Raw genomic sequence first — 23206 nt, 5'->3', positions numbered from 1 at the left:
GTCTGTTATTATTATTAGTGATTATGAAATCTGCTTCAAATGATTCAGTACTGTCTAAATATCAACTTATTGTTTTTAAGAAACATTCCATAGATCGCATTATCGCATAATGTGTGTTGGACCAGCTGAGCAAATGTTCTCACTTGCGCACTCAATTGATACTTCATATAATAACCAAAGATCAAGAATTTCTATTAAAATCTACATGCCGCTCGAAGCGTACGTAGTAGGCCTCAGGAGGTTAAGCAACAACTGGCACGGTCAGTCATTGGATGGGTGACCGATTTCGAGTGGTTCTTTTCTGGACGCTTCCGTGCTTCGGACGGCATGTTAAGCCGTGAGTCCCGGTTGCTGCTTCGGCAGCAGTCGTTAAACCTAGTCCTAGTCCTAGACCTTGGCCTAGTAAGGCCTTCGGGCGGCTTGAAAACATCAGATAGTCGGGTTTGCCCACTTACCCGACACCTATCTCAGCACAAGCTTGCTTGTGTTGGGGTCCACCAACCCGCACTTGGCCAGCGTGGTGGACTAGGCCTAAACCTTTCCTTCAATGGAAGGAGATCCGTGCCCCAGCAGTGGGGACGTGATGGGTCGGATGATGGCGCTCGCTTGTTGGTGCAACGAGGCCAAAGTACTAAAACTGCATGGCGTGATAGGTATAAATAACGATACGCTATCAATACAAAGTGAGATAACGCTCGCTTTACACTGGTGACGTATCAAAATGATAAAATGTTAATGTTTTTGTCTTTGAATAAGATGAAGCGATGCTTCTAAAATTGGTTTGTAGTTGGTCGAGAACATTTGTGTCATTATCGACGTAGTTACTATGACGCGATTCAAATTAAAGTTTATGTTATATTTTAGCAACAAATGCCGAAAATGAAATTAGAATTTCAAAAAACGCGAAAATTTTTATTAATTTTCCATAGGTTTCGGCTTAGTATACCCTTTTTGCAAAACCCTGTAGAGGTAAATAGTCAAGTGTTGGTCCAAAACGGGCATTCCGCGAAATGTCCGTTCCCGGCTTCGACTCCACGCAAATGTTTACGTGTCGCGGTTAAAGAACCCTTTCAGCCACGTCGTGATGTGCCCACAACTATACTTAAAAGCCAGTTCGGTTTTAGCCCAGCAAAAACAAATATGGATGCAATGAATGCGTTTACATAAATGTTTAGAGAATGTTGGTTTCATCTTTTGAATTCTAATTGTAAAGCTTCCTTTAAGTTATCTCTCACTGTAGCCGTAAATGGCTCCCATTTCTGTTTTGTAAGTTTAATTCCTAAAAATCTACACAAACAATAGGTGTGAGGTGTAAACTAGGCAGCTGTAATCTAGGATACAGATAAAAAGAAAGTCATTCACATCGCAGAATCTAGATTAAAACATTAAAACTGTCTCGGCTTTTAAATAATTTAATATCTTATCGAAATCGTACCACTTTCTTAAAAATCTACTTATCTTGTTGTAATGTATCATTATGTTTTATAATATCATCTTTATTAGCATACTTGGTAAGTACTGATAATAATGTTCGTTGCTACGTCACTTTGTATGATGTCATTCTCATACACAGTCGATACAAAATATTCATTTAAACTTCATCTGTAGTCCATAGTCCTCGTTATAATGAGTTAGATGGCTTCAGTTTCATGAGAACGAATAGTGACATTTATTATATTTTGTTTCTGTTTAAATTTGTGCCACTTCAAAATGGTTTAATTGGGGTAGATTAGATATTATATACAGGGTGATTGGTAAGTCGGAGTATAACTATAAATGGATTGTAGAAGGTAGCATTTCCAGACAATTAAACCATATAATGCCTAATCTGAAACCTAACAATTTCCGAGAGTTGATACATACAATACAAAGTTAAAATAAGTCTTTTAACCTTACCTACGTACACCTAAAAAATTTAAAAAAAACTACTTCAACGGCACCCAACTAGTAGGTCATTAATTATTATGGAAAAGGTCTAACTAAACGTAAAACGTTAAGATAACGTTAATACCGTCGTGTTGAAGTGAACCCTGAAACTGGAGGGTTACTCTATACTGAAGAAACACGAACGATCGAGAGATTTCGTGCAGTCGGCACATTTAGTACTTACTAGGGCATGTTATACCGGTAATATTTTCAATACCGGGATCCCGGTATTAATACCGGTATTAGACTTCCTTGTTATAAATGGCATATATTTTGTTTAAAGGTCGTGTAGGGCAAAATACAACAAGAAAAAGCAATTAAATTGTGTATGATGTAATATTTTTACGAGAATTGAGTATTAGAGTTAAAATTTTAGAATGCATGGACAATAAGTAGGTTTCCAAAGGCCAAAAACCGCATGTAACGGTTGAAAACAAGTGCACTTTCATAGTATATAGGAGCACAAGGCTAACTATATCTTAATCGCTTGATTTATAGCCTAAAAATGTCCGATTCCGGTATTAACTTTCAATACCGGTATTGAAAAAAGCGTGGATTTTGCCGGGATCCCGGTATTACGCAATACCGGTATTGCGGTATTGCATGCCCTAGTACCTACAACGAGATAGAGTTGTGACTTGAAACTTTTTTTTTCGTCATATAGATAGAGTGACCCCCTGAACCGTCGTCGCATTCCCACGATCAGCCAGCTTGTTCAGTTCAAGAGCACACATTCATTACTTCACGCAGATATGTCACTGATTATTTTTACTATTCGGGGCTTTTAATTTAAATTATGTTATTTTTATTTTCATAACTGCTTAAGTTGCCCAATACGATAAGCGTGGAACTATTTCTAATAGTATGAACAGAATAATAAAGTACTTACCTACCTACATGTGCCTGTTTACTACACGGGAGAGAAGTTCATTGCAATATATTTGGTAGTAGTGAAGGAAAAGATAGGGTTAGATGTCCATTATCATCCCTAAATCTTATCATCATGTGACATATACCTACGAGAAGTGAGATAAAACTGCCAATTAAGTAGTAATCCTAATTTGCATAGTAAACTAAACTACCCCCGTTACTCCGGGCCGTGTGAAAACTTGCTATTGATTGTTTTGTGAATTATTCCTCAGTCTGCCTCCTGAGGGTGATATTTGGACTCCTGCTGTCTCTGTCGCACTCGCGGTGAGGGTGACAGAGGGAGAAGGATGGTTACAGAGGGAGTTTTCTCCACTGCAGATGCTGTGGATAATTTAAGCAGTAAAGGACCAATTTGTCTGGTCGGGATAGTATTTTTAGGGTTCCGTAGCCAAAATGGCAAAAACGGAACCCTTATAGTTTCGTCATGTCCGTCTGTCCGTCTGTCCGTCTGTCCGTCTGTCACAGCCGATTTACTCGGAAACTATAAGTACTACAGTGATGAAATTTGATGGGAATATGTGTTGTATGAACCGCTACAAAAATATGACACTAAATAGTAAAAAAAAGAATTGGGGGTGGGGCCCCCCATACATGTAACTGAGGGATGAAAATTTTTTTTTCGATGTACATACCCGTGTGGGGTATCAATGGAAAGGTCTTTTAAAATGATATAAAGTTTTCTAAAAAACATTTTTCTTAAAGTGAACGGTTTTTGAGATATCAGCTCTCAAAGTCGTAAAAAGTATGTCCCCCCCCCTCTATTTTTAAAACTACGGGGTATAAAATTCTAAAAAAAATAGAGGTGATGCATGCTAATTAACTCTTTCAACGATTTTTGGTTTGATCAAAGTATCTCTTATAGTTTTTGAGATAGGTTGATTTAACTGTAATTTTGGTTAAGTTATTGTGCTTACACTGAAAAGTTTATTATATTTGCTGCTACGGAACCCTTTGTGCGCGAGCCCGACTCGCACTTGGCCGGTTTTTTTTGTTATTTTTAAATTACCTACATGTTTTACTGTAGGAAGGTTCTTCTATTATAATTATTTACATATACATTGTATAAACCGAACAGCCTTATGTAACTAGAAATGTCAACTATAAATCTTAGAATCTTGAAAATCTATATCATGAATCCAGTTTTTATAAGTAGGTCATTTTATTACGGTAAATCCATAAATCGTAAAGTCGATGATTAATCAAATTAATAAAAAAATCTTGATCCACATTTTCTGAAATTACTTAATACGGTTTTATTTATTTGGTATTCGACGAGTTTTTATTTATTTAAATGAGCTCCTTATAAGGGAACAACAGCTTGTGTCGTGTCTACAACTACACAAGTCTGTCACACGGATTATAAATTAAGATTTGCTTTGCATACTGCATCTGATATTTAAACGTGTACAACTTTTACTTTCATGATGTGTCGGCATTTTTAATCGTGCCGGGTTTTGACGTCAACTGCCTAACTTACTCGACGGCAATTTTCTTACCCCAGGTACCGGGATTACATTAAGTACATAGTTATGATGATTATTTATATAGTGACTTAGGTCATTCTTTATAACCTATTGTTGTAGGTCTTTTAAAATTTTGTAATTAAATATATTCTCCTCTACAAAAACTTTTTTGTTGCTTATGTGACTATTTAGTATAGTAAGTAATTTTTTTCACGAAATTGTTATGCTTGATACGATTTTTTCAACACTTTAAATATTAATGAAAAGGTCATTTCCAATGTGCCATCAACCCAACGCAACAGATCAGCAGCGCTTCAACCACATAAAGTCCGCAAACCATATAGTTCCTGTGTCCCTCCCGACTGCCCTCACCACGCCACATGGCGGCGGCTGTCAGCTGTCAGTGCGCCGCGGCCCGCGCTCCTCGCTGGTCCAGTCCCGCCGTCAGTGCGCGCCTGGCTCCCTCCCGCGCGCCGCGTCCGCACAAACAAAACACAACACCGGTGTTGGAACTACGCTCGTGCATAATACTCTCGTCTTTTTACAATTTTGTGACTGAAATAGTCGGCGCAGGAAGCCGCAGTGCAAGTGAAGTGTAAGTTCAGTGCGGTGAAGGGGAAAAGGTGAGTTTCCTGTAATCGATTTTGAGGTCCCGGTCCAGGCTCACGGGTCCTGTAATTTTTCGGGCCCGGGATTTTCTTTTGGTTGGAATTTATTGGGTGTTTGTTTTTGTATCAGCGATGTTTTATGCTGTAAATAAATATGTTCCCACTTTTAGGCATGTAAATCAAAGGAAAAACATAAGGACATAGTTTTTTGAGGATCATAATTGATAAGTGATTGGGTAGATTTTTGGAGGTCTTATTCAAGTACCTTGTGCGGTTTCGCAATTCACCTGCGATCTCTGCGGGAAGGAGTGTCGTGCGATTAGAATTCACAGCCACAGGAATTGATGTGGTGTGACATCCTCCACCTAGTGACTCCTCTGGATATGCTGTAACTATCATCAGTTAAGATGCTGTGGCCACTGATGATGGTTCAAATATGCGTGTCGGTTCTTACTCAAACAATTTTTGCAGATCAACACAGATCTGCCTACCTAATACAATATAATAATATAGCCCATACCCATACTATACGTAGTTAATTATTTATGTAATGAATGCGTGTCAGCAGCTAAGTTTATCAAAAAACATTTCCCCGCATTGAGAATGACGTAGGAACAGAGACAAACTCCCGCAACCTTCAATCTGTGCAGATTTCCACCGCGAGTGGAGATAACATCCCTTATCTCCTTCCTCATCACAATATTTGCTGATAACAGTTTTATTGCTCAGATCAAACTATAATACACGGTCACGGTTATGGAAAAGGAAAATAGCTTCTATGTATTCACCACTAAGGCCTGAATCAACTATGTGTGGATTGCACGACTTTCCACTAAGTCTTTGAAACAATATTTGCACTGATCGAGTCGACTCCTACAGCAAACATCTCAAGTGACGATTTTCTTTGATTTACGTTTTTAATATGATACGATCCTATCAATGAAGGTACCTAAGTGTGATATACTTACAGTATAAGTAGTTAAGTACCTAACTAGGGTGGTATTTAGTTTTTTTTTTTAATTAACATTTCCCATGTTTTTACAACTACCATAAACCATAAATAAACCAACCATATTCCCACGATAAATCATTCTATGATAATGATCTTTGTGTAAAGAGGTATATGGTATATGGTAATTGTTTAGTAAATATATTTTAAATTCTGAGCAATTGATTCATTTATTGGGTCATATTCTTTAGAATATCTTTAAGCTGTTTTTAGAAGGTATCTAATATTGACAATCGTTAATTTATTAAATTCCCAATTAGAAGCGGCCGTCACAACCCAATGTAATGACATCATTATTAAACACTCAATATTACTAATTAGCCCCTAATTTGTTAATTAAACAATAAAATATTTCACGACCTCAGTCCAAATGTGCGAGAACAATCGAACTACCGCGACGAAATTAACACTTTAAATGTGCTTTAAACGCGCGTTAAAACTTGAGTAAAACTATATCGCCGAAGGTCGGAGCTCAAAATCGATGTTTTCGGATCGGTCACGTCCGATCCGATTATACAACGCGGCGAGAATCGACCAATAACATCGGAACAATGGATCGAATCGATGCACGAGCCTGCTGAACGGGTCGAATTAAAACCACTAAAATATGGTTTACAAGGTAAACATAAGTTGAGTCGACATTCAACTTTCATTGGGATGGCCGAGGCGGCTGCAGTATCGCACTGTTACTTGTTCTTGCCAGGATTCGAACTCGCGACAGCTGTGGAAGACGGCAGTTGGGGGTCGGTGTCAGTTATTGTGTGTGTAAAGTTCAGTCACAGAATAATAACTAGTAACTAGGTTCAGTGCGGTTTGGGGAATCGATTTTAAGGATAAGGAATTCACTTCTATAACAATGGATGCGTAAATGAAGACATACCGCTATGGTGTGGCACTCCTTTGTAGAGCCTATGTCCAGCAGTTGACGGTTACGGACTGACGATCGTAAATGAGCCCGTGTACCAGTCACAATGATGATAGGTCGAGACGACTATCAAAGTACTTATCAAATCCAAAAGTTGACCACAACGGAGCCCGCGGCTTAAAGGTGGTCTGAGTTGACTCCGGAATCTCGCTAATTACTAATTTTTCTTTATTGTTATCAATCTCGGTACTGAATGATGGATGTTGGTCGCATGCGCAGGCGCACACACCACGCGCACAGCGCGTACACGTCCGCTTTCACATGCGCGGCATTTTTGCGCACTAATCTACTCATTTCATTCCATTTGCTGCGCTGCAATGCACAGATTAAAATACAAGTTATGCACATTGCACATACTACAGCATTGTATTGTTATTGTTTGTCACGTGAAATTACAAAAAAGAATTTCAGCGGTAGTTCAAACACTATTGTGAAAAGTGATATCTTAATGGGTAGGTAACCGAAACCCGATTCATGAAAAGTTCATGCATGTTTGTGATTGTGATGTTGTATGAGTTTTGAAATAAATGATGGTCATCCTTTGTATGCCATCTTTGTAATCCATATTGCTCCGGACTGCTACAATGCTACAAACAGTAATTCTCCATTTTCCCTGTAGATTGTATTTTTCATTCCGTATATTTGGCAATAGTTTCAGTTTCACTACAATGGCAATGAAAGTGGTCTAGTGGTCGGTGGCTGGTCGGCGAGTGAGTCGGTGGTCAGTGAGCACACTAACGAGGCAGTTTCTCTATCAGGGCCCGCTCTTACAATTATCTACAGAAATAATTGTATGCACATTATTTAAACCTTCACAGTAATTGTGGAATAGAGGCGTACACAGAGCGGCCGTATCGTCGCACCTACTCGTAAAATAATACATGAGTGTTATGACTTATGTGACTTACACATAAGAAATTTTCGCTATTATTTTGTGTCGATTAAAATTTTCTGTAATACAGGGTGTTGCAAAAATGGTAAGTATAAGTACTAAGCCGAAAGGGGGTGACTCGAGGGGTCATTCGGAACAACTTTTGTTCTACGAGGTTTGGAAATTCACAAAAAAAAATATTCATTCTTCCCTTGAGTCACCCCCTTTCGGCTGAGCATACCCTTTTTGCAACAACCTGCAGGTATATGCAACGTATAGGTCGCTTCGGCATCAGGATTTGGCAAGATTCGACGGTCCTGTGATGGTTTCACTTATTCCACTTAATTACCAATATCTTTATTTGTTTGCAATAAACATGATTGAAGTTTTTGATGATGATGGTTACATTTCTTCTATAGCAACATAATAATAGCACAAAAAGTTCCAATTTCACTAATGACTTACTTTAATGTTTTTGTTTTTTTGTAAGTTAAAGAAGATACGGGTTGTTATGTGATTATTATTCAGCACATAACATAAACATAATCAGACCTGTTAGGTTGTTTACCGGCGTGGTGTGTTCCAGCGCCGCTGGACGATGGAGGTATAATTATTGTGCAACGAGAGAATATGGAGCATAAACTTATTGCACACATACTTTCTCTGATTCTAGTAGTTTCCGCATATCTATACATATAATCAAACTATTGAACTCATCATCAGCGAACGTTAGGATTATCTTATAACTTTATTATCGGATAATCAATTATAATTTAAAGATTTAATTCTTGCAATCGTTGTTTGGTTTTGACAACGTGATACCCTTCGATCATGTTACTTATTAAATTTTGTCTCAACAATTCGCCGGGTAGCCGGACGAATTAAAATGAAACTAATTATTTCGATTATCCTCGCGTACTTGCATATTATGGCGTCTACGTCTCACTCACAATGGCCGGTTGTGGCAACAAGTGCCCAATTACAAGTTATTGTTTCGATTCATAACCGAATTCGTTCACCTTCATTACATATTCAGATCTAGGAAAGCCTAAACTCCTGAAGTTGCCTCATCATACATTCTAGTTTTTGGGTTTATAGGACGGCTCAGTTCAACGACTTGTAATCAATGAAATATTAATAAACTAAGTCTTAATGATAAGGCTGACTGAATCGATATTTTTTTATTCTGGTAGATCAAGCGCGTTTCGGAAAGTGCGTCCTGTAACCAAATCTATCTCATTATTGTCACGAGCCTCTCCTAAAACCATCCTATCATAATCAAGATAATTACTTACTTATAGATAGCTAGACAATTATGAGGCACTAAAAGACGCACCGAGGCATGGGAATACCTAGCACGCGCTGTCTGACTGCAGCATACTGACCACGGCTGATGCTACACACGGTACAGTTATCTCCGACTTGGTCGTCAGTTGTGTGCCGTCACGGGCGTGACGCGCGGATCGCCTTGCATCATCGCCTGCTCCTCAACAGTTATGTTGCCCTAGTACCTGAGTGCACTGGAATGGAAGAGAGATTAAGAGTTTTTTGTTGTAATTTTTTAATGGTGGGTCTCTTAAAACTTGTTTAACGGTTTCATAGAGTGGAGATACGTTTTTGTTGCTTGCCGATGCTTATGAGACATGGTAGCTTATATTATGATACTTTTGAGTATGAAGTAAATTTAGAACAAAAGCTAAGTAAATAAACGGAAAAATACCAAAGCTTTTACATAAACCCTTGACGTAAAAGTGAATAATCGTAGAAAGAAAGTGAAATTCCATTTCCATATGTCACGTCGCAGCGCTGACCTTACAGTCACGGGTTATAAATCATAGTCTATGGCGGCGGCGCACGCGCGACTTGCAATCTCAATATTGAATTATGCAGTAGCCACCGCGAGTCGTGTCCGCTCAAATATAATAATGTTTTCTTTGTTCTACGAGGCACTGGGTAGTTGCATTTTATGCCATCACAATTTCTCCGAGCAAAAACTAGAATTGCTACGTAATAATTTACAATTCCAATGTACTTTTCCTAACGAGCTTGTTTCGAATAAAGCATCTGGCAAAGATAATGTTTTTATTAAGGTTCATCACGTAAATACTCATTACCTTTTATTCTAGGATAAATAGCTCTTACGTCTTTGAGGACCTTAGGATATATTACCATTTACAAACAATTAATCAGTCTGGCCAATCCTTTCACCACAGTGACAAGCTCTCGTGTTGGTCACAGACTCGATAATCACCCTCACCAAGTTATTGACTTGTACATTAGTCATCTACTGAGAATGCCAACTTCAACCAACAGTGCACTTCGAAATACATCAACATTACGAGTTGCTCAAGTGACATCCTCGACAATAGTCAACATTCGTGCTATTGTTGTGTTTCGCCCACCATCCGTCGTCCTCTTCAGTCGAATACAAAGGTATGTCTGTTCTCACTCCTGTCATACCCTGATGCCCTGGTATATCCAGCAGTGATGTGATCGAGTGGCAGTTATTGGTTTTCACTTTCGTTGGCTTGTCCTGATCGGTGGGAGCCGGCGCCACGGTCAAGGCAAACTGAATGTTGTCCGTTTCCATTACATAAAGGTTGACTGGTTTTTCGGTTATTACTAGTACTTACGCGGTGTAATTTCTTTGATCCGTTCCAGTTTAAAATCTCTTGGGAGTAGATTATGGTGTCCAAGTGAATCCGAATTCAAACCATAGCGTTCCATATACATTGAGACATTGTTATACATTCCTACTACAGTATGTAAAGTTACGTTTACTCAAATGTGCGATACTCCTAAACAAAACATAAGTGTTAGAAAACGTGTCGTCCACTAGGATGGGCACTTTAACTAGTGAGCAGCAGCTGTGGGCGCGCGTGGGCCGAGCAAACACCGCCGTGACATGCGGATCTACGCCGCTGATGGCTTCGAGTACCAATGTCATTATCCATGCCTCACACAGCGCTCATACTTCCGCTGATCAGGGAAATTCGGCCATTGTGTTCCACGATACACGGGTCAAATGCCGCTTGTGACTGACGCATAATCTATTTACTTTCTTCTTGTTATCGTCCATTATCCCTTCAATGACTCAGATCAAAACGCAGCCTCAATAACTAGCTGAATGCTTTTCCTATTCGATTACAGCTGAGCTGCGAGTATGCGGTCAAAAAGCTATTAACAATTTATCAGCTTGTGCTGACTTGTGATAAGTTTCGAAACTATGACGCCGCATGAATCATTCATTACAAATGCATAGATTTTACGCGATTGTTCATTCCGTTTATGTTGACGATTGCGTGATTGATTGCAAGTGCTGGTTTAATAGCAACTAGCATTGCGCTTTAAAGACATGACAAGTGAACTTGATCAATCAAAGCTTGGGATTTTAAGTCGATGTAAACAGAACCTGTATTCATGGCAAGGATGAATGCACGCGGCGGCTGTCACAGAAGCAGTTCTCGAGAGAAAGTGACGAGTGTCCCGTGCAGATATTTACATGGACCTTGAGTCATTAAACTGATTTAATGATACACTCGATCAAAAACCGTGACCAGTTAATACGCACTGATCGGAATTCGATTTTCACCGTAATGGCGGGCGGGGCGAACTTAACGGTTAGATAATCCGAACACTTGCGGTAATGTCCACAGCTCCTCATTATCTTCTATTGCTGAGTCCACTTTTTCTTTTCGGTATCCGCCTACAGAAATATTTGTTTATTTGTACCTACATGTACATGTGGAATGTACTAATGTTACTTTGTGTTTTGTTACAGTTTACAATACTTGGAGGAGTTCGCGACATGCTCTAGATAATAGGTAAGCAAGTACTACACCTTCTACTTAATAAAACAATTATTATCGTTGGTGTTTCCTATCAAACGATTCATCTCATAAATCTTTCATATCTAAACAGGTTAGCTCGCCGACTTGCCTGTTGGCAGCAAAAAGATCATGGATTTAAAATCAATTTCCTCGAGGACAATTTAAACGTTTTTTCTTGCCATCTAATGTCGGTTCCTCTCATCGTAATGAGTTGGACCTAATGCGTTAATTCCGGCATCAGCTCTAACGATCACTTCCTGACTTTTGTTTTTACCTCTCCTGAGGGTAATACCCCGGGGATCCCACCTGAGAGACTCGCATTACAGCCACCCACGGCATGCGACCTCGCCTCGCCTCGTCTGCTTGTAATGAGTGGACGTTATTATTTATGGTGGTTTCGTGAATATCGTTTATGGTCGCAGTTGAATGGCTGGGACCCGGATGTCATCACGAGATGATATGAATAGATTTACTTATTTACTAGAAGTGAACTGTTCTTCGGTAATTAGTATTAAATCACGTTAATGTTATATCTATAAATGAATCTCGAAGCCTTCAAAACATTTAGTAACCACCTGTAGTAACCACGAATCAAACATGAGAGATCAAAGCTGAAGTTTTAACATTTTGATGACCAAATACAATCGCGTCTGCAATCGACAAGCCCCCAGCTACCAGGGCACCACACACGAGCGCGTGTTGTTAAAAATAATCACGGCTCATTTCGGCGACCGTACGGCGAAGACGGATAGCTTCAATTACTGGTGGCAATAATTAAATAAAATAAATAAAAGCCGCGGAATGATCGCAATCTGCTCGTCCGAATACGGCGAGTGAGCAGATTGTAGTAATTGAGGACCACCAGCGAGGTATTTGCATATCGCCGCGCCGGCGATAGCCTTTACACTGTTCACGATGCCTGTTGTATTAAGTCCTGGTACCTCCTTAATTTTTATATCCATTTTATAGGATAAATAAAACGTATTGAAGCGGTGTTTTTCTCAAAATAGCATATTCGGTGGCCTTTCGGATTTATCAAGTAGATCTTGTTATCCGCAGACCCTCTGTATAAAATAAATAAAATTACATACATTTTATACTACTTGTTACTATTTTACTTCTATCGTTATTCTTTTTCGCTATTCAGGTATTATGCTATAAAAGGTGTCTGCTGGAGCGTCGTCCACCTCACCTGCCATCATTGAGCATCTCGCTTTCATTGGCGATTGAGCGGTCCAGCCACAGGGCCGGCTAATTGCACGCCTCGGCCCATTCGTCTTGCGTTTATTTCAGTAACAGATGGTGCTTAAGCTGTGTGTTCAGATATAAGTGCCCACTTTAATTACTCGACTTGACTCATCCAAGTCTTGTCAGCGCGGTAATGCGTTTTGGATTATCGTCTTGAACGTTGAGCGATTGACATGATGTATCGGTGTCATTTTTCACAGAAGTTTGGCCATTTGTCCGTTCATGGTCCATGTTTACTGAAAGTGAAACTCACGGTTCACAAGGCTACTTAGCATCCGGAAGTCAAAACTAAACTTAATTTATAAAGGGATTGTTGTAACAAGCTTTTTACATTCCTTCCAACACTTTCTTACAATAAGTCGCGTACTGTTTACTTGTAAGTTCATCGATGTTTTTGTTTCTCGCTGGTTATTTGTTGTGGATGTCGCACACAATGGGGCGACTGTTATGTTAATGTGAGCGCGGCGTTATGGCATCGTTTGTGTCTGTATCTAGCTCGCTGTGGGCCGCGAGTTCTGGGTCAGTGTCGCTGCGAGCCGCTGTTGATGCGATAAATTACTCCGATTTGCATACTTGCAGCTTCTTCTTTAGTGTTCTACCAATTAGTGGCATTTTAATGCCCATTTGTGTATTTTGTTGACTTATATAATAGGTATTATTGCGTGTGTTTGATTGATATTGACAAATCAATCACAAATAGACCGTAACAGCTCATCCAGAAACTTTCTATTTCCAGTCGGAACCCACAGGATGCGGTCGCCACCGCAACAACAGAAAAGGAATAAGATACAATTACACTATTACAACATCCGTCACTAACATTTGCTTTAGACCTTATCTGTGGGGATTAGGTCACACAATCCATAGTCGTTACAACTACTTTCTACACGTACCCTGAATAATTGCTTCAGGCTTATCGGCTTAGCTTTGGATTGGATGTCCCTACGTTGCATGTATAGCGTCCGGTTTCGGCAACTTCGACCCATGAATGGGCTTGCGAATACACATTGTGTCACAGCATTCACAGTTGAAAAGTGTTAGATCGCCATCAACCTATTGTTAGTGTTAGTTTAGTATCTACTTAGCTAATCCGACACCCACACCACACCATCCAATATGCGTAACAGATTTTATCGTTTGTTGTAATACTCAAGACGTAAATCGGAAGCCTATTATTTATTTTAATATTGGTACTGGTAGTTACGAGAAATTATTTATTTTCTATCTTCGAACAGTCTGCTGCACTCCCACCTATCTTCCTTTCCCTTCTATCTCGTCGCTTTTTGCTCTGGTCGTATACGGAACCCTAGCATGCTCTCCTATGGTCCCCTGGTCAACAGTAGACCAGTCTGCAGATTTTAGATCTCCTTTCCCGTCTATCTCATCTCATTGCTGGTTGCTCTATACATATACGGTAGCCCTCGCATGCCCTCCTTGTCCCCTGGTCGTATAAGCTACCCGCTGCAACTCTCCTGGTCCCCTAGTTACACTAGCTAGCCCTCACATGGTGTCCTGGTCCTCTAGCCACATTATCTAGGCTAGGCCCCGCATGCTCCCTGGTCCCCTGGTTACATTATCTAGCTCCCGCATACTCCCCTGGTTTCCTGGTCCCCTGGTAACATGAGCTAGCCGCCTGCATGATCCCTGGTACCCTGGTCACACGAGCTAGCCACCTATATGCTCTCCTGGTGCTCTGACGCAACCCGTTCCGCTTTCAGCGCGGAGTCTCGGCTCTCAGCACCGAATTTGTTTAATTTAATTACTCACTAGACTCACTTTCTCTGCGCTGCGTGACTCGCACTCGGCGCGCTGGTATCTACGGGCTGAGCTGACTTGGAGATCGAATGATTGATTGGTGTTGTTTACTGAAGTGTCTTTTTGGGAAACTGATGTTTTACGAATGGGTGTTTTGGGAAACGCATAGGATGTTCTGAACAGACTGTAGTAGGTATTTATCGGATGTAAAGCTTGAGATAGGTCAGTTTCCTAAAAATGTTCTACAATTACAAAAAAAAGTGATTTATAATATATTCTTTACAAAAATCAACAAGGGTAGTGCATAAAATGACATATTTAGCTACTACGATCATTAGGAAATACTTAACGATGTTATGAGTGCTAAAACATAGGTGGTACTTGAGTTAAATCCAGGAGTAAAGCAATTAAATTATAATCTCAATTTGCCAAGATGTGTAAGTGGGAAGTCTCATATCCGACATTACGACATAATTACTTGGATACCAACTTTATTGAGGAAATCATGCAGTAATGGATCGCCAGCAGTTTATTATCCACCGAGATCCATGTTCCATTACAGATTATGTTGAAAAACTCTATTTAGGAAAAGTTATACATACTACAAGTTGTGATTAAAACACGATACGTACTTAGGGTACATTGCAAGCGTAAACAAAACATTACAGCTTTCATCATGATATCTTATTCAAGTTAACTGGCGGTTAATGACAAGCGATATAAAAGCAATCCGATTACGATTGTTATTGGTCACGGCGCATGATCCGCTCTCGTACAGCTAAGAGCGCCTTCACACTAGGTCGCCAGCGTAGTGCTGCCGAAATGTTGCACTGTAGGATTACTCTGGAGTCTCTGGACTGACAAAAAAAAATAACAAACGTGAGCTGTCGTGCAATCGGCACGTTTAATACAACGAGATAGAGTCGGGGCTCGCGTAGGAGTGCTCTGAAAATTCGTTTATCTTCATATAGAGTGACCTCCTGACTGCCGCCGGACCGCAAGCTGCCGTGGTGCCGGCCGCTATGGAAAATTACGTGATAATCTTTTTAATACAAGCTGTTGCACAGTGTTTTATGTATATAAGCTGAAAACGACTACGAGTTTGGCAAATTTGCGTCTTTTTTTATTCTCCATAGAAACGTTGTTGGACAGCGGTCGTCGCGCTGCTGCCGCTCTGCTGGCGACCTAGTGTGAAGGCGCCCTAACTCCACTTGACACACTCTCGGGGCTATCTCACTAGCGCCTATCTCCTGCGCTGTATCACGCTCTGATCGCACATTATCATCACATTATGCAGCCACTACGCGGCTATCCGCGATATGCTTTCTGAACTATCAGTGATCTCGAGACGTAAGGCCAGAGATAGTGATTGATGATGCCAATTGTTTTCCCTGGCTCTCTGAGGTTTTTGGCTTTGCTAATTTCTGCTTTATTACGTTTGTTATATTTTAAGGTAAATATCTTGGGTAGATAGATGCCTTGGGTAATTGGTGGAATTTGCCAACCATACTGAATTGACCAAAACCACTTGATTTGACTGCACCTATCTTTCTTTCTTCCGCAAAACCGATGGAAATGTATTTTCTTTACTATGATATTATGAGGTGGTGTGTCAGTGTCGACCTCTGCTTATACTTACCTATATTCTCGAGGCATAACATTTGAAGGGCCCGCAGACTAAAGCACATAAGTCATTTTTTCCTATATTTTTTGTTAATCGCCAGGGGCATTATTTTGGCTCGACTCATAGCTGGACTAAAACACACATGTCAAATCACTATTATAAGTAGCTAAGTCTCAAATTGTTCCTTATGAACATTTTGAAAGCTAACAATTTGTAATCAGGCTAAACAACATAAGTGAACTTATGTGAAAAGGAACAAACACTCCACAGTCACGTTGTGCCGATAAGGAACGACTTATGTTATAAGGTACCTAATAATTTTAACACCGTTTCTCAAGTGTCTTACTACCCACTAAATAAAAAATATATCTTCAAAGAATTTTGTTGAACAGCAGTCAACTACGGGTGGTCTACAAGTGGTTAGGTACCTACACGATATTTTTTCTTACAATCCTGTGGGATATAAGTGTTATTTTGCTTCAGTCTTAACTTTGATTCTATTTTAAACAGTACGTTTAATCGTTCATATTGTGTGAAGTGAATTATTGTTAAAAATGAATTTAGGAAGAAGAAAAAAGCTAGTGGAACTTGCGCAGCTCAGCTAGCTCAGCTAGGATTAAAGTCCCATAGCAAGTAAGTGTTTAACTGCAATATGTATAAAGTATAAACTCATGCATATTTTCATAAATACTTATTAATTGAAATTGATTATGCTTAGTTTGTCTAATACTTTATACACGGTAAAAATCAAAAGGAAAACGAAGGCACCATAAGTGTGGTGATGACTTCTCAAGCAATGGGATCAACCAATGCCCCATACATGGAGCCAGTACCATACACATCAAACACATTCAGAGGAGTTGAGATCAGGTACGAAGATTTAGATGATTCTATAGCTGACCCTGACTTTGTATTCAACGAACCGGTCTAGTCGAAAACAGGAACACATAGAACTGAAAATGTTACAAATTATAGTTCTTCTACGACTCCAGACTTAGAAATTACAAATGAACCACCTGCCGTTGCTGGTTTAAGCTTGCGTGTGTTGAAACAACAGAAAAAAATGCGTAGTACAGGCCAAAGTTACAAAACATTAAAATGCAAAGAGATTCCTGAAAGAAGGTTGCAGGCTCAGACAGGATGTAGAATGAAATGTAAGAAAAGAAAATAAAACAGCAGACAAGACGTAATTTCCCCGAAGCTGTTCAGCAATGCTTTGGTCGATGTCTTTAAAACGCTGGACTTGAAAGGACAAGGCATAAACATCAACGGCAAAAACATCTTGCACCTTCGATTTGCCGACGACATCGTCATTATACCCGAATCTGCAGGAACTTCAACAAATGCTGAACAGCCTATTCAAAGCTTCACGCCAGGTTGGCCTCGAGATGAACCTGGATAAAACTAAGGTTATGTATAATAACCACGTTTTACCGTGTCTAATAACCGTTGATGGCATGACCCTAGAAGTTGTTCAACAATATGCAGCTGGGTAGAAACAACTTCCAATCAGAGGTCAATAGAAGAATACAGTTGGGCTGGGCAGCATTTGGCAAACTTCGTCAAGTCTTCTCGTCGCCCATACCACAAAGTCTCAAGACGAAAACGTCTTTGATTAGTGTGTCCTACCGGTTATGACCTATGGGGCTGAAACGTGGACACTAACAGTGGAACCGGTTCACAAACTGAAGGTCACTCAGCGAGCAATGGAAAGAGCTAATGCGAGAGAGAGAGAGATGCCTGGAGTCTCTCTGAAAGATTGCATCCGGAACGTAAGTAATCCGACAGAGAACTAAAGTCACCGACTTAGCACACCGAGTTAGTAAGCTTAAGTGGCAGTGGGCTGGTCGCATCTGTCGAAGAACCGATGACTGATGGGGTAAACGTGTTCTGGACTGGAGGCCGCGACAAGGCAAACGTAGTGTGGGACGTCTACCGGCTAGATGGGGTGACGACTTCGCATCCAGTGGCGTGCTTTGGGAGAGGCCTACGTCCAGCAATGGACTGCTATAGGCTGATGATGATTATTTTGTTCAAGAATATCTTAGACCGAAATAGTGATTTCCAGACTATGAATCTGAAGAGAAGATAGTGCCCGATGCTATACCATTGATGTCCAACAAACCTATATTCAAAGAGAAAAAAGATGATATTTCTTAGTTTTACAATAATTTGCCTTCTTCTGAAACAGCTCGGAACACACTCCCAGGTGTTTTCAGTAGTGAAGAAGAGTTCAATAATTAGATAATTATTAATCATACACACACACATCTCTTCTGTGAGTGTATGATTAATATTATTATCTGAAATAAAAGCAACACTTCACTAGGCCTAATCACTTAAGTCATATCTAAGGTGTACTTAGTAAATAATACGTATCACATAAGTCACTCAAAGTCCGCTTTTGACTTATTTTTTATAGTTTTTTATGTTCATCTAATGTATTTCATGTTTAACAATGAAAGTGTAATAAATAAATTATTAAATTCCAAATACATTGATTTTTATTATGTTTTTTGTTGTTCCTGTAAAAACTAAAGTGAAAATGAATTATGACTTATGTACTTTAGTCTGCCGACCCTCCATTTGATAACTGAGTTGAGTTCACAAGTCAAACACTGAGTGACTGAGGTGTGTGGTTTACCGGTTGGTGGCTACATATATCAGTGGGGTCACTCAATTTTACAGAAAAACTAAGTTTCAGAGCGCTCGCTTCTAGCCGCTATCTCGTTGTCCTTCGCTTACTTTTTTCTAAGCTAGAGGAACCCTTCAGTGCCTCTTCGGCTGTCGCAAGCGAGGTCCGCGCCGCCCCAGTTGTCTATTTAATAACAACAAGCACGCGAGCCCGCAACTGTACCCGTTGTTATAGTGTTAAACAGCCCTCGCAGGGAATTACTAGAATTGACTCCTCCGGGATGAGATAGGTAGGAAATTACTAGAATTGTTGTCGTTTTGACACGAACGGGGAGCGTAAGTACTTTATGTCGCGAAAGAGAATTTCTTATGTCTATGTAAGCTACTAAAAAAAATCGATATTATTATACCTACCTCCTTTTTTGGTAATAAAACTTTACAACCAGAGAAAGTGTTAAGAAATTTACTGTTTTACGAACAGTTTAATTTGTCCTGTTCTCAAATATACGAGTAAGTGAACGATTAAGTTGTTAAGACCCCTCAATTAATACGTTAACAGAAGTGCCTTCGTTGATTGAATCATTACCGCTGCTTCGACAGAATTTATATATACTTATTTGAAGTCCCTCCATGTGTAAATGACCTAACGTAGCTACTCTTTAAATAAGTATAGTCTTTTCAAATTGTAATAAGTATCTCACGGGAAGGCCACCGACGTTACCACTATTCGGCAGTGTTAAATTGTAAATTGCTAGGTTCCTTCATGTAGCTAATTTAATTTCAGTCGCCTTTACAGGAAGTCATTACTGTTCCCTTATTGCTATATCTACAGAGCGTGTTTAATGCAAAAACTCATCAGATTTAACCATCATTTCCGAATATACAAAGTCATTCTTCAGCGATTTAGAATGACGGAACATGTTTATACTTATACCGTGTTTCACATTGCCATTAATAGACTTTTTAGAAGGATTCCCCTACCCATTACTAATTTTAACCTAAAAAATACATTTGAAAAAACTTGAACAGAATGTTGGAACACATGTTATCACATCTGCCGCCCTGGTAGCACCCACACACTGGCTGATTAATTATTTTTTGTAGTTTCTTAGTTGCTTTATGAGCAAGAAAAAAACTAAATCAAATCCAGCCCAACATTTTTCTGCATTCTATTCGCAAAGCTTGTTCGTTGTTGTTGTTGTTGTTAGCTTCGTGTTAATTCATTTTATAAGACTTGAAAAGGATATCACTCTACTCTATGTAACCTGAAAGTGCATAGTCGAAGTTTACCACTACACTAGGTACCATTATATAAATTATTTAGCTCCACGTCGCAAAGTTAATTTTGATTTAGTTTTCCGACATTCTCATTGTAGCTTATTTGAATCTTTAATTCGGGAGGAATAATTCCGTTAGGAGCAACTTCAAACCAAGTTACACAGACAAACTATTTTTATCGCTCTCAAACACACTAACATCTGAAAGCAAACTTTAAAACTTCCATTTGAGGCAAGAACTTTTTCCATGTCCTGGACAAGATGATATTATTTTTAGCGTGTCCTTGGCAAACGGTAATGATTTCCCGTCACTTGACTCTGCCCAGGGTAGGCCGAACATACATACACGAGGAACAGCTATCACTCGAGGAGACTTCTCTCACACACCACAACATGATGATGCCCTCCAAGTTTCCATGGCTGCGTGTCTCCACGTCTGTAGCCTGCACCGTCGTGAGGCTCGTGATGGGAAAGCGGTGTGAGCCGTCAGTCACCGGCGTTGTTCCTCCGACTGTCATTAGTGGTATCAGACAAGTGCATTTATCGACATGCTGCTGTCATGTGAATTGGAGAGGGCCAGATGTGTACGCACTTCGTAATATCCTGCTTGTTGTGTTTCCCTAGGTACGTACTTGTCTACTTGGTAGAAAGAAGGATGAATCTATTTCTCGATGACGACATTGACGACACATAGGTAAAGAACATATTATACGTACTCTATAAACATTAGTGCCATCGCTAGGTTACAATACAATGTATCTCATACAAAATAATGAACATATCAACGTAATATAGGTAGTCACAGTGATCTAGATTCTAGATTAGATAGATTCATCTGATGTATAAAAGTATTTAACTATTAAGTTTGATCGGTTTAATAAATTGTGTTCTCGATATATCTTTGATTATGATGTTAATTTAGTGTTGATTCGGATTACTTCATACATAATAATGAGTAGAATGGTGTTTTAATGAATCCAGTTTATTCATTGATGCAACCGTATCAGCGGTGACTGTTCGTTATGTCGTGAATGTCTAATGGCATTCATTATTCATTCCGCGAGTGGTTTATTAAACAAACTGACCTCTTTCTCTCATAATAACATAACAAATACATTCACACTGATTTGTTTAATGATTTAATCCTATGACCAGAATTATAATTACAAATTACATTCGAGAAAAGTTGTCATTACTGATTTGATATTTATCAAGTGATAAATTAATCTCTCTGCATCCTAACTAATATTATAAATGCGAAAGTAACTGTGTCTGTCTGTCTGTCTGTCTGTTACTCTTTCACGCCAAAACTACTGAACGGATTTGAATGAAATTTGGTATACATACGGTCTAGACTCTGGGAAAGAACATAGGCTACTTTTTATCCCGGCGAAGCGAAGCGCGCGGGAACAGCTAGTTGTTTATAAGTTTCGTCTGAACTCATAGTCATGCTATAGGATGTAGTAGGTAGGTATAGTTAGGTAGGTACTCTGTTTACATAATATATTCCCTGATCGTATCTTGTTTTCTAACTACGAGTGCCGAATAAGCAATCCTGTACCTGTAGGTAGGTACATGAAAGGTTCTGTAGAACACGCAACTACCGTAGAGCACAGAAGTAGCACGACGCTCCAAGTGGGTCGTCTCATCGGCAGATCTGGTTCACTGGTCGACATCACAATGAGACATCTAGCCGTGTGTGGCGTGCGCCAACTGTCGATGCGCCATGTTGTCCTGGTGTGCTGTGGGAATACCTACTCACAATATGACATGTAGGGGGTCTTGTACTACCAAGTCTTTTCTGACGTTTTATGCGTGTGATAATCATTTTTTAAATGTAAATTTTTAAATTTCATTCTGTATATACTATATCTGAAAATGAAGATTGGACACAAGTGTTGAGTAAGTAAATAAGACTTGCTTCATGTAGGCTTTACTTCATGTTATTTTCAACAGTACCAGGCATTCATAAAAACAATACAGCTTCCCGTTCTCGAAAGTTCCCTGAATAAGCTATTTTATGAGAAAGTTCATTCAAGTAAGCTGTTAAGTTCCAGGTACTAAACACTCTCGCAGCGAATTCGTTGTTCTCTCATAAATTCATTTAAGAACAGTACTGTGAGTAAAATTAGCGCATTACGAAGAATTGCAGGAACATTTCACAGCTTCATAATTACTATTTCCGCTAAAATAGAAACAGCTTTTTAGTGAAACCAATAAACAAAATACGTAGAAAGCAGCCATATTTGAACCCCATTTAGCCTCAAGATTTTAATGCCCGTTTTCACCAAGACATCCTAAATTTTAGGAAACTTTTAACTCATTTTAAGGATCTCCTAAGCGTAGAATGGTTTTCACCACTGACGAACTGTCACTTAAATCCATTAGGGACTTCCTAAATTTATGAAGTGGAATTTCGGCCTCTTAAAGTTAAGTGACAGTTTTTTTTGTTTGCAAATATACTTCTAGCTACTCAAAATTAGATATATTAATGCTATTGAGGCTATAGAATTAATCACAGATCGTGTATTCGACCACGTAATTACGTGAGAGATATCGAGAGACAGCAGTTTATCAAAAAAAATATGGATTAACAACTTAGATACTTGAACTTTTTTTGAAGGTTCAGATTAACTAAAGAAAGTTTCCTTTTCCTGCTTACTAGGTACTTAAATATTGAGTTCCAGGATTAATAATACCATTGTGATTTGGTTTCGGTGAAAATATTTATTTGATCTAAATTAAAACATATTATTTTATTACACTCATCAGCACTCTGTTCCACCAATGAATCAGTTGCTAATGATATTGCGCTCTGCCACTTCTTCTTCAAGTTCCGTTTCCTAGCGGAACAGAGCAAAGCGAAGATGGATTTCTTCAAAATAGTCAAGTTTCAAGAAAATAATTGCTCGCGTTTTCTATTTTCCGCCATTGCTTCCTGCACTTTATTAAATTATACTTCTTCTCTTTTGGAAGGATAAAATACAATTTTCGGTTTCTTATTTACAAACAAAACATAATAAATAAGGCGATGTCAACAAATATTATACTTTTAAAAGCATAGACAATTGACTAACAGCCAATGTTGACAGCAAAATGAATGAAT

At 39.2% G+C, this 23206-nt stretch overlaps 1 protein-coding gene across 2 annotated transcripts in view; it reads left to right on the top strand.

Moving 5' to 3' along the window:
* Positions 1–23206, top strand: part of LOC105380556 (GAS2-like protein 3) — a 65912-nt gene that overhangs the window by 24565 nt on the left and 18141 nt on the right. Inside the window, exons 1-2 of one of the 2 annotated variants that reach the window (XM_048625502.1) lie at positions 4716–4942; positions 11514–11556. The gene's annotated coding sequence lies outside the window, so the exon portion shown is untranslated. Of the gene's footprint in view, positions 1–4715; positions 4943–11513; positions 11557–23206 lie in introns of those variants that run through there. The other variant, XM_048625501.1, reaches the window with a different exon arrangement.

The sequence above is a fragment of the Plutella xylostella genome, chromosome 14, assembly GCF_932276165.1.
Source record: "Plutella xylostella chromosome 14, ilPluXylo3.1, whole genome shotgun sequence".
NCBI classification, from domain to species: domain Eukaryota; kingdom Metazoa; phylum Arthropoda; class Insecta; order Lepidoptera; family Plutellidae; genus Plutella; species Plutella xylostella.
Note: the sequence above shows the minus strand (reverse complement) of the source record. Positions and strands in the feature narration are given on the sequence as shown.